The sequence below is a fragment of the Hydra vulgaris genome, chromosome 13 (genome assembly GCF_038396675.1).
Source record: "Hydra vulgaris chromosome 13, alternate assembly HydraT2T_AEP".
Lineage (NCBI taxonomy): Eukaryota > Metazoa > Cnidaria > Hydrozoa > Anthoathecata > Hydridae > Hydra > Hydra vulgaris.
Window position 1 is genome coordinate 40,327,501 of NC_088932.1, and position 10,744 is coordinate 40,338,244.

At 31.8% G+C, this 10,744-nt stretch overlaps 1 long non-coding RNA gene across 1 annotated transcript; it reads left to right on the forward strand.

Moving 5' to 3' along the window:
* Positions 1–667: 667 nt before the first annotated feature.
* Positions 668–1,971, forward strand: LOC136089503 (uncharacterized). Its single transcript, XR_010643113.1, has 3 exons — positions 668–1,108; positions 1,396–1,490; positions 1,793–1,971. It is a non-coding gene; the product is annotated as an uncharacterized LOC136089503 (long non-coding RNA).
* The last annotated feature ends 8,773 nt before the right edge of the window (positions 1,972–10,744 follow it).

The window sequence follows — 10,744 nt, forward strand, 5'->3', positions numbered from 1 at the left end:
TTAATATTTTATTGGATTTTTTACTTTTATTCATAGATGATAAAAGTTTATGTGATGGTTTTGATTTTACATTGGAAGAAGAAAATGAAGATTTGCTTAATACCAAAAAACAAAAACGCAAGTTTTTTTTATTTGAGAGATACATCTTACTTTATATTTTATATTATTATTTACTTAATATTTATATATTTTAGATTCAATAGCTGTAAAGAGAAAATCTTTTATGACACAATCACCATTTCAACAACCATTTAAATCTCCCTTCACTTCATTTCATTCTTTTCTAATGTATTATCAACTGAGTCACAATCCTCATTATTTACATCTTCATCTTTCTCCCAAAATAAAAGAAAAGAGATTTCTCCTATCATTTTAACCCCAATCCATTGGCAACCGTTAAAATCGAGAATACCGCAACGAATTTTAAAACCATCGTTCTCATCACAGCCTAATTCTCCATTTGTTTCAACTTCATCTGTATCAAAAAGCTATGTTCAAGAAAGTATAAATACTTCAAATATTGCATTAAACAAGTTTTCATTAACAGAAGCAAGTATGGAATAATTTACAATAAAATTTACTTATAATTATGCCAGTTTTCAACTTTTATATTGTTATAAAGATAAGTTTTTGGGTTTTTTAAATATTTCTTTTTTAAATTTTACAGGATTTCAGTATAAGGTTCTCCACAAGTTACAAGAGATTTTAGAAGAAATAAAGAAGCAGGGTGAAATAATTAAATTGCCTGATTTGACTTATTTTTTAAATCAAATGTCAGATTTGGAAGGTTTTAATGAGTTTGACAAGGGGTTGAATGATATTTGTCAACACACTCGTTTGGTAGGTTTTAGTATAATTAAGTGATACAAAATGGTACGTGATTTCGCATTTATGTTATAGAATTTTCATGGATCTTTCTAATATAATAAGGAATTTCAAACATAATGGGTTGCCATAATACTATATTGGGTTACTACGTTTTGCACATTAAATTTATATACCATCATTTATAGGTTTTAATTGTATTAAATAATTTTTTTTTGAGAACTCAGCTTTCTAAAATAGGTGGTGTTTCACGCTATACAAATGTAAAATCAATACTTTTAAAGTATGTATTCTTGAAAAAATGTTCAGTATTTATTTAATGAAATCTTTTGTTTTTAACATTTTGCTTTACATAAAATTTATGAAATAAAAAACACTAGATTATATGAGTTAACATTTATGATGTTTTAGATGAAGCCCGAATTTTTTTTAATTGCTGATGTCTGAAAATGGTGGCGGAAGATGATTATAAGACAGAAAATCATATACCTCTCCTCTGCCAGCTATATTCTTTGATTACATACTTTAATATATGCTAGATATTTATTAACAATTTGTTTTACTACCTAGACTCATGACAAATAAATTAATGTCAAGTTTTAATATGGATGGAACGAGGAATAATAATGCGTTTCGTAAGACATATCTGATGAAGGTTATTGCTGGTACATATTTTTTTTATAATTATAGTATATTATAAATAGTCATAGATGTGTTTTAATAATCTAAAAGGTTTGCTAAAATAAAAAATCATTTTTGTAATTTTTTATTTTTAATTAAGTTAAAAATAATGGAATTTTATTTTCAGGGATGCAATCAAACAATTATGTTTTACTCATATTAATAATAAAATTGCTTTTTTGGTTAATGTTTAATTATGCATGGCTAACTAAGTTTAGTTAGCCATGCATAAGTTAGTTATTTATAATATATATTATAAATCTTATATTTTAATTTTTTTTTGCAGAGGCCATGCCAAAGTATAATGAAATGGAAATAAAAAAATGAGTTGAAAATGTGCTTAAAAGAGCGCCGGATAGAAAAGCCGGAGGTGGCCGGGATAAAGAAATCATAATGACAATTTTCAAGATGTTCTTTAAATATTTTTGTAATGTGAAATATCTTTAACATAGTTTATACTGCAAATTGTGTTTTATACTGCACTTGCTGACGTTACGGTTATGTTTTATAAACGTTAAAATCCAGTGGTAAAAACTCCACAATGATGGGGTTTTTAAGTTAAGCTATGAGCGTAATTCAGTTATCAAATGTCTGCAATAACTAAATTACGCTTGTAGCTTAACGAACGTCGTTTGAGCGCTTTGAACATCTTTTGAACGTTCAAAAGACGCTTTTTCTGGGTCGAATTTCTGCTGTTCTATCATGAACACTTTAGTACGCAAATGAAACTTTTATTCTCTATAAAACGTCTTTTGAACGTCCGAAAAAGACGCCTTTAAGCGTCTAATCTAGAATCAGTTTAGAACGCGTCCGAGACGTTTCGTCTGAACTTTGATTGCACATTTTTTGTACGTCCTCGTGTTTGCTGGGCTTCTTCAAATCGTAGCTATTTTCCAAGAGATCAAAAAGGTTTAAAAGCTGAGAACCTGGCTAAACTTTATCCAGAAGACTTATCTAAAACGAATTTTCTGATGAAGTTCGGGATTTTTTTTTCCATAAGAAGAAATATTCTAGCCAGCGAAAAACCTGTCAAACTTCTAAACGAAGTTTATGCAAAGGAGTTGCATTCAATATTTCAAAAACTGTTTGTTTCACTTAGAATCTTTCTAACATTGCCCGTTTCAACATCTGAAGGTGAAAGTAGTTTCAGCAAGTTAGCTAGCATCAAAGATTGTCTTAATTAAATGAGACTTTAAACTTAAACTTAAATAATAAAATTAAACGATAACGTTTCTTATGAAGAAGTTATTTCAAATTTTTCAGCTAAAAAGATGTGACTGTCAATTAAGACTCGATTTTACAGTTGTTTGTTTTCACAAACCAAAATTTATTAATTGTGATTTTAGGTTTTCTATGAACGTAAAAAAAAAAACAACTATAGTAATTTGTTTGCTATTTATATATACATATATATATATATATATATATATATATATATATATATATATATATATATATATATATATATATATATAAGGAAGTTATTTTTTGAGAATCATAAGCTGTATATATGCTTTATTTTTTTAAATAATGAGTAAAATAAAGACGGTGCCGTTTTTTTATCAAGTTTAAACATAAATATAAGAATTTGATAAAGATTTGTTTTGAAAACATTTAGTATATTGAGTTTATATATATATATATATATATATATATATATATATATATATATATATATATATATATATATATATATATATATATATATATATATATATATATACAGTATCGGACAAAACGAGTGCAAACAAATAATGCTAATTTAGTTTCTTTATATAAAAGTGCAACATTTTTTCAATTTAGAGAAATAACTGTAACTGTTTAGAGACAAAGTCCTTTAAGTTTTATTCATCACAAAGTTCATTATTTGTAGACGAAAATTTAAAAATTAATCAAAAGTATTAAAAAAAGTTGATTTCCTTCTGGACAAAACAAGTCCAACTCGACAAAATGTTGACCAAGCTGTATTTCGCTATCAATATTTCGTGGCGAATCCTTTGTTGTCGATCACAGCCTTGCATCTTCGGGGCATAGATTTGATCAGGTGATCAATGAAACTTTGTGGAATCGCTGCCCAGGCCTTTTTGGATTTGTTCAAACAGTTGATCCTTATTACGAACACCTTCACGATTAATTCTGCGGTTGACGAACTCCCACAGGTTCTCGATAGGGTTGAGATCCGGAGATTGAGGCGGCCAATCCATCACCAATAGGTGGTTGTCTTGAAACCACTGCTTGACTACTTTTGCAGTGTGTTTCGGATAGTTTTCTTGCTGAAAAACCCATTTTATTGGCATATTCCATTCAGCATGAGGTAACATAACATCTTTCAGGAGATTTTTATACATGAAACGGTCCATTATTCCATCGTTTCGATGTATTGGACCAAGACCGTTAGCAGAAACACACCATCAGACTATTACATTGCCTCCACCATGCTTCACGGTCTTATGGCAGTAACGTAAATCGAGGCGTTTTCCGGCCGGTCGACGTACACGACAAATGCCATCGCTCCCAATGATGTTGAACTTTGATTCATCACTGAACAGGACAGTTCGCCATTTCTGCACATTCCAGTCAATATGAGATGTAGCAAACAGGAGTCTTTTCTTCTGGTTTTTTAGTGAAATCGGCGGTTTCTTTGCAGCTCTAATTGCTTTTGTATCTCGACTGATGATATCCAGGGATCCTTCTTGACGGATCTGACGATCATAGAATCCTCTCTAGAAGTGGTGGAACGCGGTCTTCCACCTTTGTTATCTGCTGCCAACTTCCCCGTAGAACGATATTTGGAACATAGTTTTGATACGGTCCATTTTTCACGCAATATTTATCACAAATACTTTTTTGTGACATTCCACTTACGTAATCGCCAATAATTTTTTTTCTTAGTTCCAATCCAAGACTGTCGGGAGCCATTTTTGCACTTGAAGTCATAAAAATAATAAAAATAAATAATCACGCTTCTCAAGGCTTACCGTGTTACATTTACCTTGTGATGATACAATAATGGTCTTTGGAACACAACGTCTTGGTTGAATGTGGACTGTATTGATGTAATGAAACACTTGTTGTATTTCACTTCTTGTATTGATGTTCTTCGATAAAACACTTTGATAAAACTCACTTCGATAAACTGTCTTGATAATACTTGATAATGTTCTGGAAGATTCTAGATGCTTCTTTTCGATGCTTCTGGAAGCTTTTGGATGCGTCTGGATTTTTCTGAATATTTCTGGATGCTACTGGATGCTTCCAGATTCTTCTTCTGGAAACTTCTGGATACTTCCTTTAATTATTAAAAACTTCCGTGACGTTGACACGGACCAAACTTAAGAAAATAAAACAAACCTAAAAAGTTGCACTTGTTTTGTCCGCTGCAAAATGGCACTTGTAAACGAAATTCTGCCTGTGTGCTGTCACCTGTCAGCTGATTACTCATGTCATAGCATACTATGATAATATGTAAATTATCTCATAGAAAAAATTTTCTTTTTTCTATGTAATTAAGAAATAAAAGTACAACTCCTCCTAGGCAGCATCGGCCATCTTTACGAGACTGCAGCAAGTCAGATAGCGAAGTAGATACTGGAGATATAGACTATGATTCCGCAAATAAAGTTGTGTATAAGTGATATTATACAGTATAAGTGATATTGTGGTTGTGATATTACATTTATGTAATATCACAACCACAATTTAAACAGTGTGTGTTTATTCATGTAAAACAGTAAACAACTTTCGATTTTGCATTTAAATTAAATTAGTAAAAGCAATTTCTTTTTTTGTTTTTAGTTTGAATTTAATACATTTCCATTTATATATTAGATGATTGTTTACTTTAAAATGTTTCTATAGGAAACTACTGCCATGTCTGAAGTTCCATGTGGTCAGCTTCTTACTCCTCATTTGTGTGTATTTGGTATGCATCAGTTGTTATACCATATATAGAGTATACTCTATATATGTATATGTATACACTATAGTGAATATTGTTTATATATATAGAGTATATATACACTAGTGGCCATTGAAATAAAGCCAGCAGCAAATTTTTGGAAAATACACAGTTTACTCTAGCAACAAGGTCTAGCAGGCATATTATCAAATGCTATTTTAACCTTACAATACACTGAATAAAGTTCTAGCTCAAACGATGAATAAAAGTCAGTAATTCAAAGGATATATTTTATTTTTAAGCACAGGATTAATGCGATCAGGCATGCTATGAACAAGTGTTCTACAGTATTCCGGTGTTATTTCTGTCGTCCACACACGCTTCAAAACCTCTTTCAGGTCTTTTTCTGATGTAGGACGATGTGCAGCAACTTTCTTTTTCATAATTTGCCAACAATTTTCAATCACATTTAGATCAGGTGAATTTGATGGCCAATTGAAAAGAAGTTCAATGTTGTTGTCTGAAAACCACTTTTGGACAATCTTTGCTGTGTGACAAGGGGCTGAGTCTTGTTGCATAACTGTTGCTCCTGAGATGTTCATGTGGATTTGAAGCTTACTTTCAAGAACCTCCAAGTACTTTTTGGCATTGACCTTTTCCCCTTAATCGAAGATGTGCAGTCCAAACTGACCACTTGCTGTGATGCCACCCCAGATCATGACGCTTGGTGGATGTTTGACAGTTTTGATGGTGTATTTGGGATTAAATCGCGGAGAGGCAGAACTTCTGACATAATTGTAACCAGGGCCTCGTAGCTGCTGAAAGGTACTTTCATCTGTGAACATGACTCTCTCCCACCACTCCCTTGACTTGTCTTTCATCGCACGGCAAAACTTCAATCGCTGGAGGAGTTGCTGTTTCGTGATTAGAGGTTTCTTCGCTGGTCTGCGAGCTACAAGACCAAAGTCATTTGACAGACGTCTCCTAACAGTCCTAGCACTCACTTGAATACCCCTTCCACTAGCTAGGCTTGCAACTAGGCTTGTCACTAGCTAGGCGTGCAGAAGAAGTATGCGGACTAGACACAACAATGCTCTTCAAATAACGATCATCACGATGATTTGTTTTTCGTACTCCCTTGCAGTTGGAACGTCGTGAAACATCTCCAGATCTTAAAATATTCTCAACGGCACCTCTAGAAATCTTCAGTTTCTTTGCAATATCACGCTGAGAATAACGCTCAGCATTCAATGTTACAATTTGCCCCTTGACAAAATCATTAATATCTGGCTTTTTCCCCATTATCACGCTAAAATAAGCAATAACAACATTATAGTTTTTCAGCTAGAAATCATGAAATTTAATTAAATACTAAGCCAAACACGTGTACAAACCGTGTATGGCTTAGTATTTAATTAAATTTCATGATTTCTAGCTGAAAAACTATAAAAAACCGAACGGCATGACGTTGTTCTTACTTTTTTATACATATTTCATTTTACAGCAAAATCATCAAGTGGCTTTAATTCAATGGCCACTAGTGTATATATATATATATATATATATATATATATATATATATATATATATATATATATATATATATATATATATATATATACATACACATATAATGGTTTACAAGTTTATTTTAAGATGGTGTTTTTTTTACTGTTTTAAGAAAATTCTTTTATTTTGTGGATCCATTATATTAAGGAGATGCATTGCTGACAGCAAAAAGGTTTACTCTGCTTGTAGACGGTATTGTTATAGTAAAAAAAATTACAAATTTTATGAAAGCATTTTGTTGTTTGTTCACTTTGCTACGTATTCAACATTCATTATCCTAATAAAGTATCGACAACCTTAGAATTTTGCCTGCGGTAATTATTAAAATTCTAGTTATATATTTTTCTTATTTGTATGCGATTTTTATTTTAATAATATTTAATATATATAACGTTTAATGTTTGTTTTAATTTTGTTTAATATTTTGTGTTCTCTCAAGTCTCGAATACAAGGGAGGGTGGGAATAAACGGATGATTGGAAATTTTAGTCCAGATCTTATAAACGGGGAGGGGGGGGGGAGGGAGGGGTTATTAAAACGGGGGTAGGAATTTTTCCTCAAATCTTATAAATGGGGGTTGGGGAAAGGCTGCTTCTCCATTACTTGGAGCAGTTACAGCAACTTCATCTGCCTTGACTTGGTTTAAATATATTTTCCTAAGTTTTAAGGCTTTTGTTAAGGTAAGATTATCATGCTTAATTACTTTAAGGTCTGAATAAAACTCTCTCACTCTTTCTTAGTTTTGAGATATAAACTATTTCCCACCCACCCTAATTTGAGATATGGGTGGGTGGAGAAAATATCCAAAAATTAATAAACGGTGGGGGGCGTTTAATAAGGACTCGAGAATAATGTTGTTTAGCAAGTTTAATTTCAATAAAAAATTCATATAATTTTATATTCACATTATTTTATCTTTTCAAGATAAAATAATGTGAATATAAAATTATATTCACATTATAAGGCGCTCGAAAATTCTTCCAATCTGTAGGCTTTCTTCCTAAAAAGATGAGCATCAGTTTGAGCAGCTCGCGATAGTCATCTCGTGGCTAATGATCTTGCAGCTGCTGTTCACAGAAAACAATGATTACATGTTTGACTTCGGAGAGTTCAGCTGAGGCAACATCATCCGAAAAGGCATCTTCATAACTTTCCTGGTCAAAGGATGACCACTGTGCTTGAAATCGTTTGAAAACGAGTATTTCCGGAGCTTTACTGGGTCCCATACAGACACAAAAAGCAGCAGCCAATACCAGTTCCATGATGTGATGTCGACAACCAAAGTGCAGTAGAGGCCGCCCTAGTAGCTGTTCGAGAAGAACGCAAGCGCCAGACAGCCGACCGGTGTTGGAAGAGGTTGTATCGAAACACATACCATGGACAAAGTTTTCCAGCTCCCATTTTCGGATAGCATCATAGACTGCTTTGGCCTCGTCTTGTCCAGTGCCTAAAAAGTAATTTATAGTAGTCTTTATTAAAGTTTGTCTGACATGATTTCACATTCACATTTCATAATAATAAATGATTTCGAAATTTATAAAAACATTTAACTAAAATAAAAGTAGGCATATATATTATACCATTATATATTATACCATTATGTATTACCTGCAGGAATCTTTGGAATATCCAAAAGCTTTGTCTTCCCCATTGTTGTGACAAGAATGGGCAACCTATCCACCTTCTCTGTTCCAGTCAGATCTTGCATCAGCTTGCCATCTCAGTGTACTGTAAGAGCAGTATTTGGCTTGAAATGTTGAATGATTCCGGAGGCAATTTGCTGTCGGTGTTTCCGACGGAGTCGTTGGATGGTTGATCTATTCAAAGCGAGTGATTCAGCGTCTTGTCCAAGAGCCCTCGAAGCCTCAACGATGACCATCATAGCAGCCCTGTTGCTCATTTTATTTCTATCAAGTATAGATGCCAGCTGTGGTGAAACAACACTTTGGCGTCCTCGCTTTCGTGATGAAGAAGAAGGAGTAACAGTACTTGTGCTTAGAACTGGATCCTCATCTTCAGGTTCAGACTGACTTTCTTCTGAATCAGCGCTGCTGCTCTCCAACACAGCTTTATCTAGCAAGGTGTTTTTATCAAGTTGAGATCGATGTACTCTCTTTTGCAATATCTGCTTTCTCTCATTCTGCTTTTTTTGTTGTTGAAGCAGAACCTTATCGATTCCGCCCATGCAGCCAGGTCGTCCCTTTTTTCTTTGAGATTCCAGAAAGACCTTATCTTCTTGATTCTCAATTAGCTCCATGGCGTCAGCATGTGCAATGTCGAACAGTTCTTCTATTGCGGCTGAAAATGCGGTTTCATTTGTTTGTTGAGTCTCGGTCTTGCGGCTCTTGTTTTTCTTTAGACTTTTCCACTCGAAGAATAATTGCTCAAGCTTTTTGATGGAATCTTGATGATGCCTGGTTGGAATTTTAGCTCGAAACCAGAAATCTTCAACTTTCTCAATAGCGTGGGTTGCAGCCTTTCGAATATCCTCTTTCAAAACATTGTGGAGATGTAGAAAGTGACCAAGAACCTGCTTCCCTGATGGCAATTTACTACCTTCAATTCTTTCAGCAGGGCTAACAAGATAAATTTGTGAACGCAATGCCATCTGAAAATGCCAAACAGATTTATACTAATCATCATAATATTATAACATAATATTAAACTATGCAATTTTTGGCATAAACAAATTACAAAATTACACATGCCATTGACATGCCATGCAATAATACAAAACGAAATCTACAGTCATACAGACTCCCTCATACAATTATATATATAACATAATATATTTTATAATTAAATTGACATACTAACCTTTGCTGATTGCTAATATCTGTGATTATTGATAACTATTAAATAGAAATTTTATTTTGATTAATTAACAAACAACAGTAGAAGAAGAAATTTATAATACAAGATGGCTACAAAGAACTAGCACAAGATTTATTTAAATATTATATAAGATGCCCAATAGGTGCTAATATTAAATTATATTACATGTTTAGTTTTGTTTACTGAAAAAAATGACTGAAGAAAATTATGAATTAATAAAATTACTGAGGAAAATTATAAATTATTTATTTAGATATATTGAAGAACATTTTTTTATGCGTTATTACCTTTATATTTATTATAATTTTATATTTAATTATTTTTTAGATTAGTACATTATTGAAACATGATATCTAGTTCAAATTATTGATTGAAATATATTTATTCATTTAATATTCAAAATCATTTATTGAAAAGAACCTGAAATTTTTTTTCGCCGATTTTGGTATTCTCACAAAACTAAAGCTTAGTTGAGCCACCTCTAAATATTGTTTAATCCTGCTCATATTTGGCCTAAATTATTTTTTTATATATTGGAACTCATCTGAGGGGTCAGACAATGACATTTTAAAACTTCAAAAATAAGGGCCACCCTAATATATATATATATATATATATATATATATATATATATATATATATATATATATATATATATATATATATATATATATATATATATATATATATATATATATATATATATATATATATATATGTATATTTGATAGATTGTGTAAATACGTATATTTATCTATCGTTATTTTATTTTATTTTAGATTTTATGTTTGATAGATTGTTTATACACATGAATATATTTTATTGACTAATAAATAGACGCACTGTTAGATAAATTTGTCATTATTGTTTTGATCTTACTCGTTCAATTGGATGTTACTATTGCTGTTTTGTTTAATAAATAGGGATAAGCCTGAGA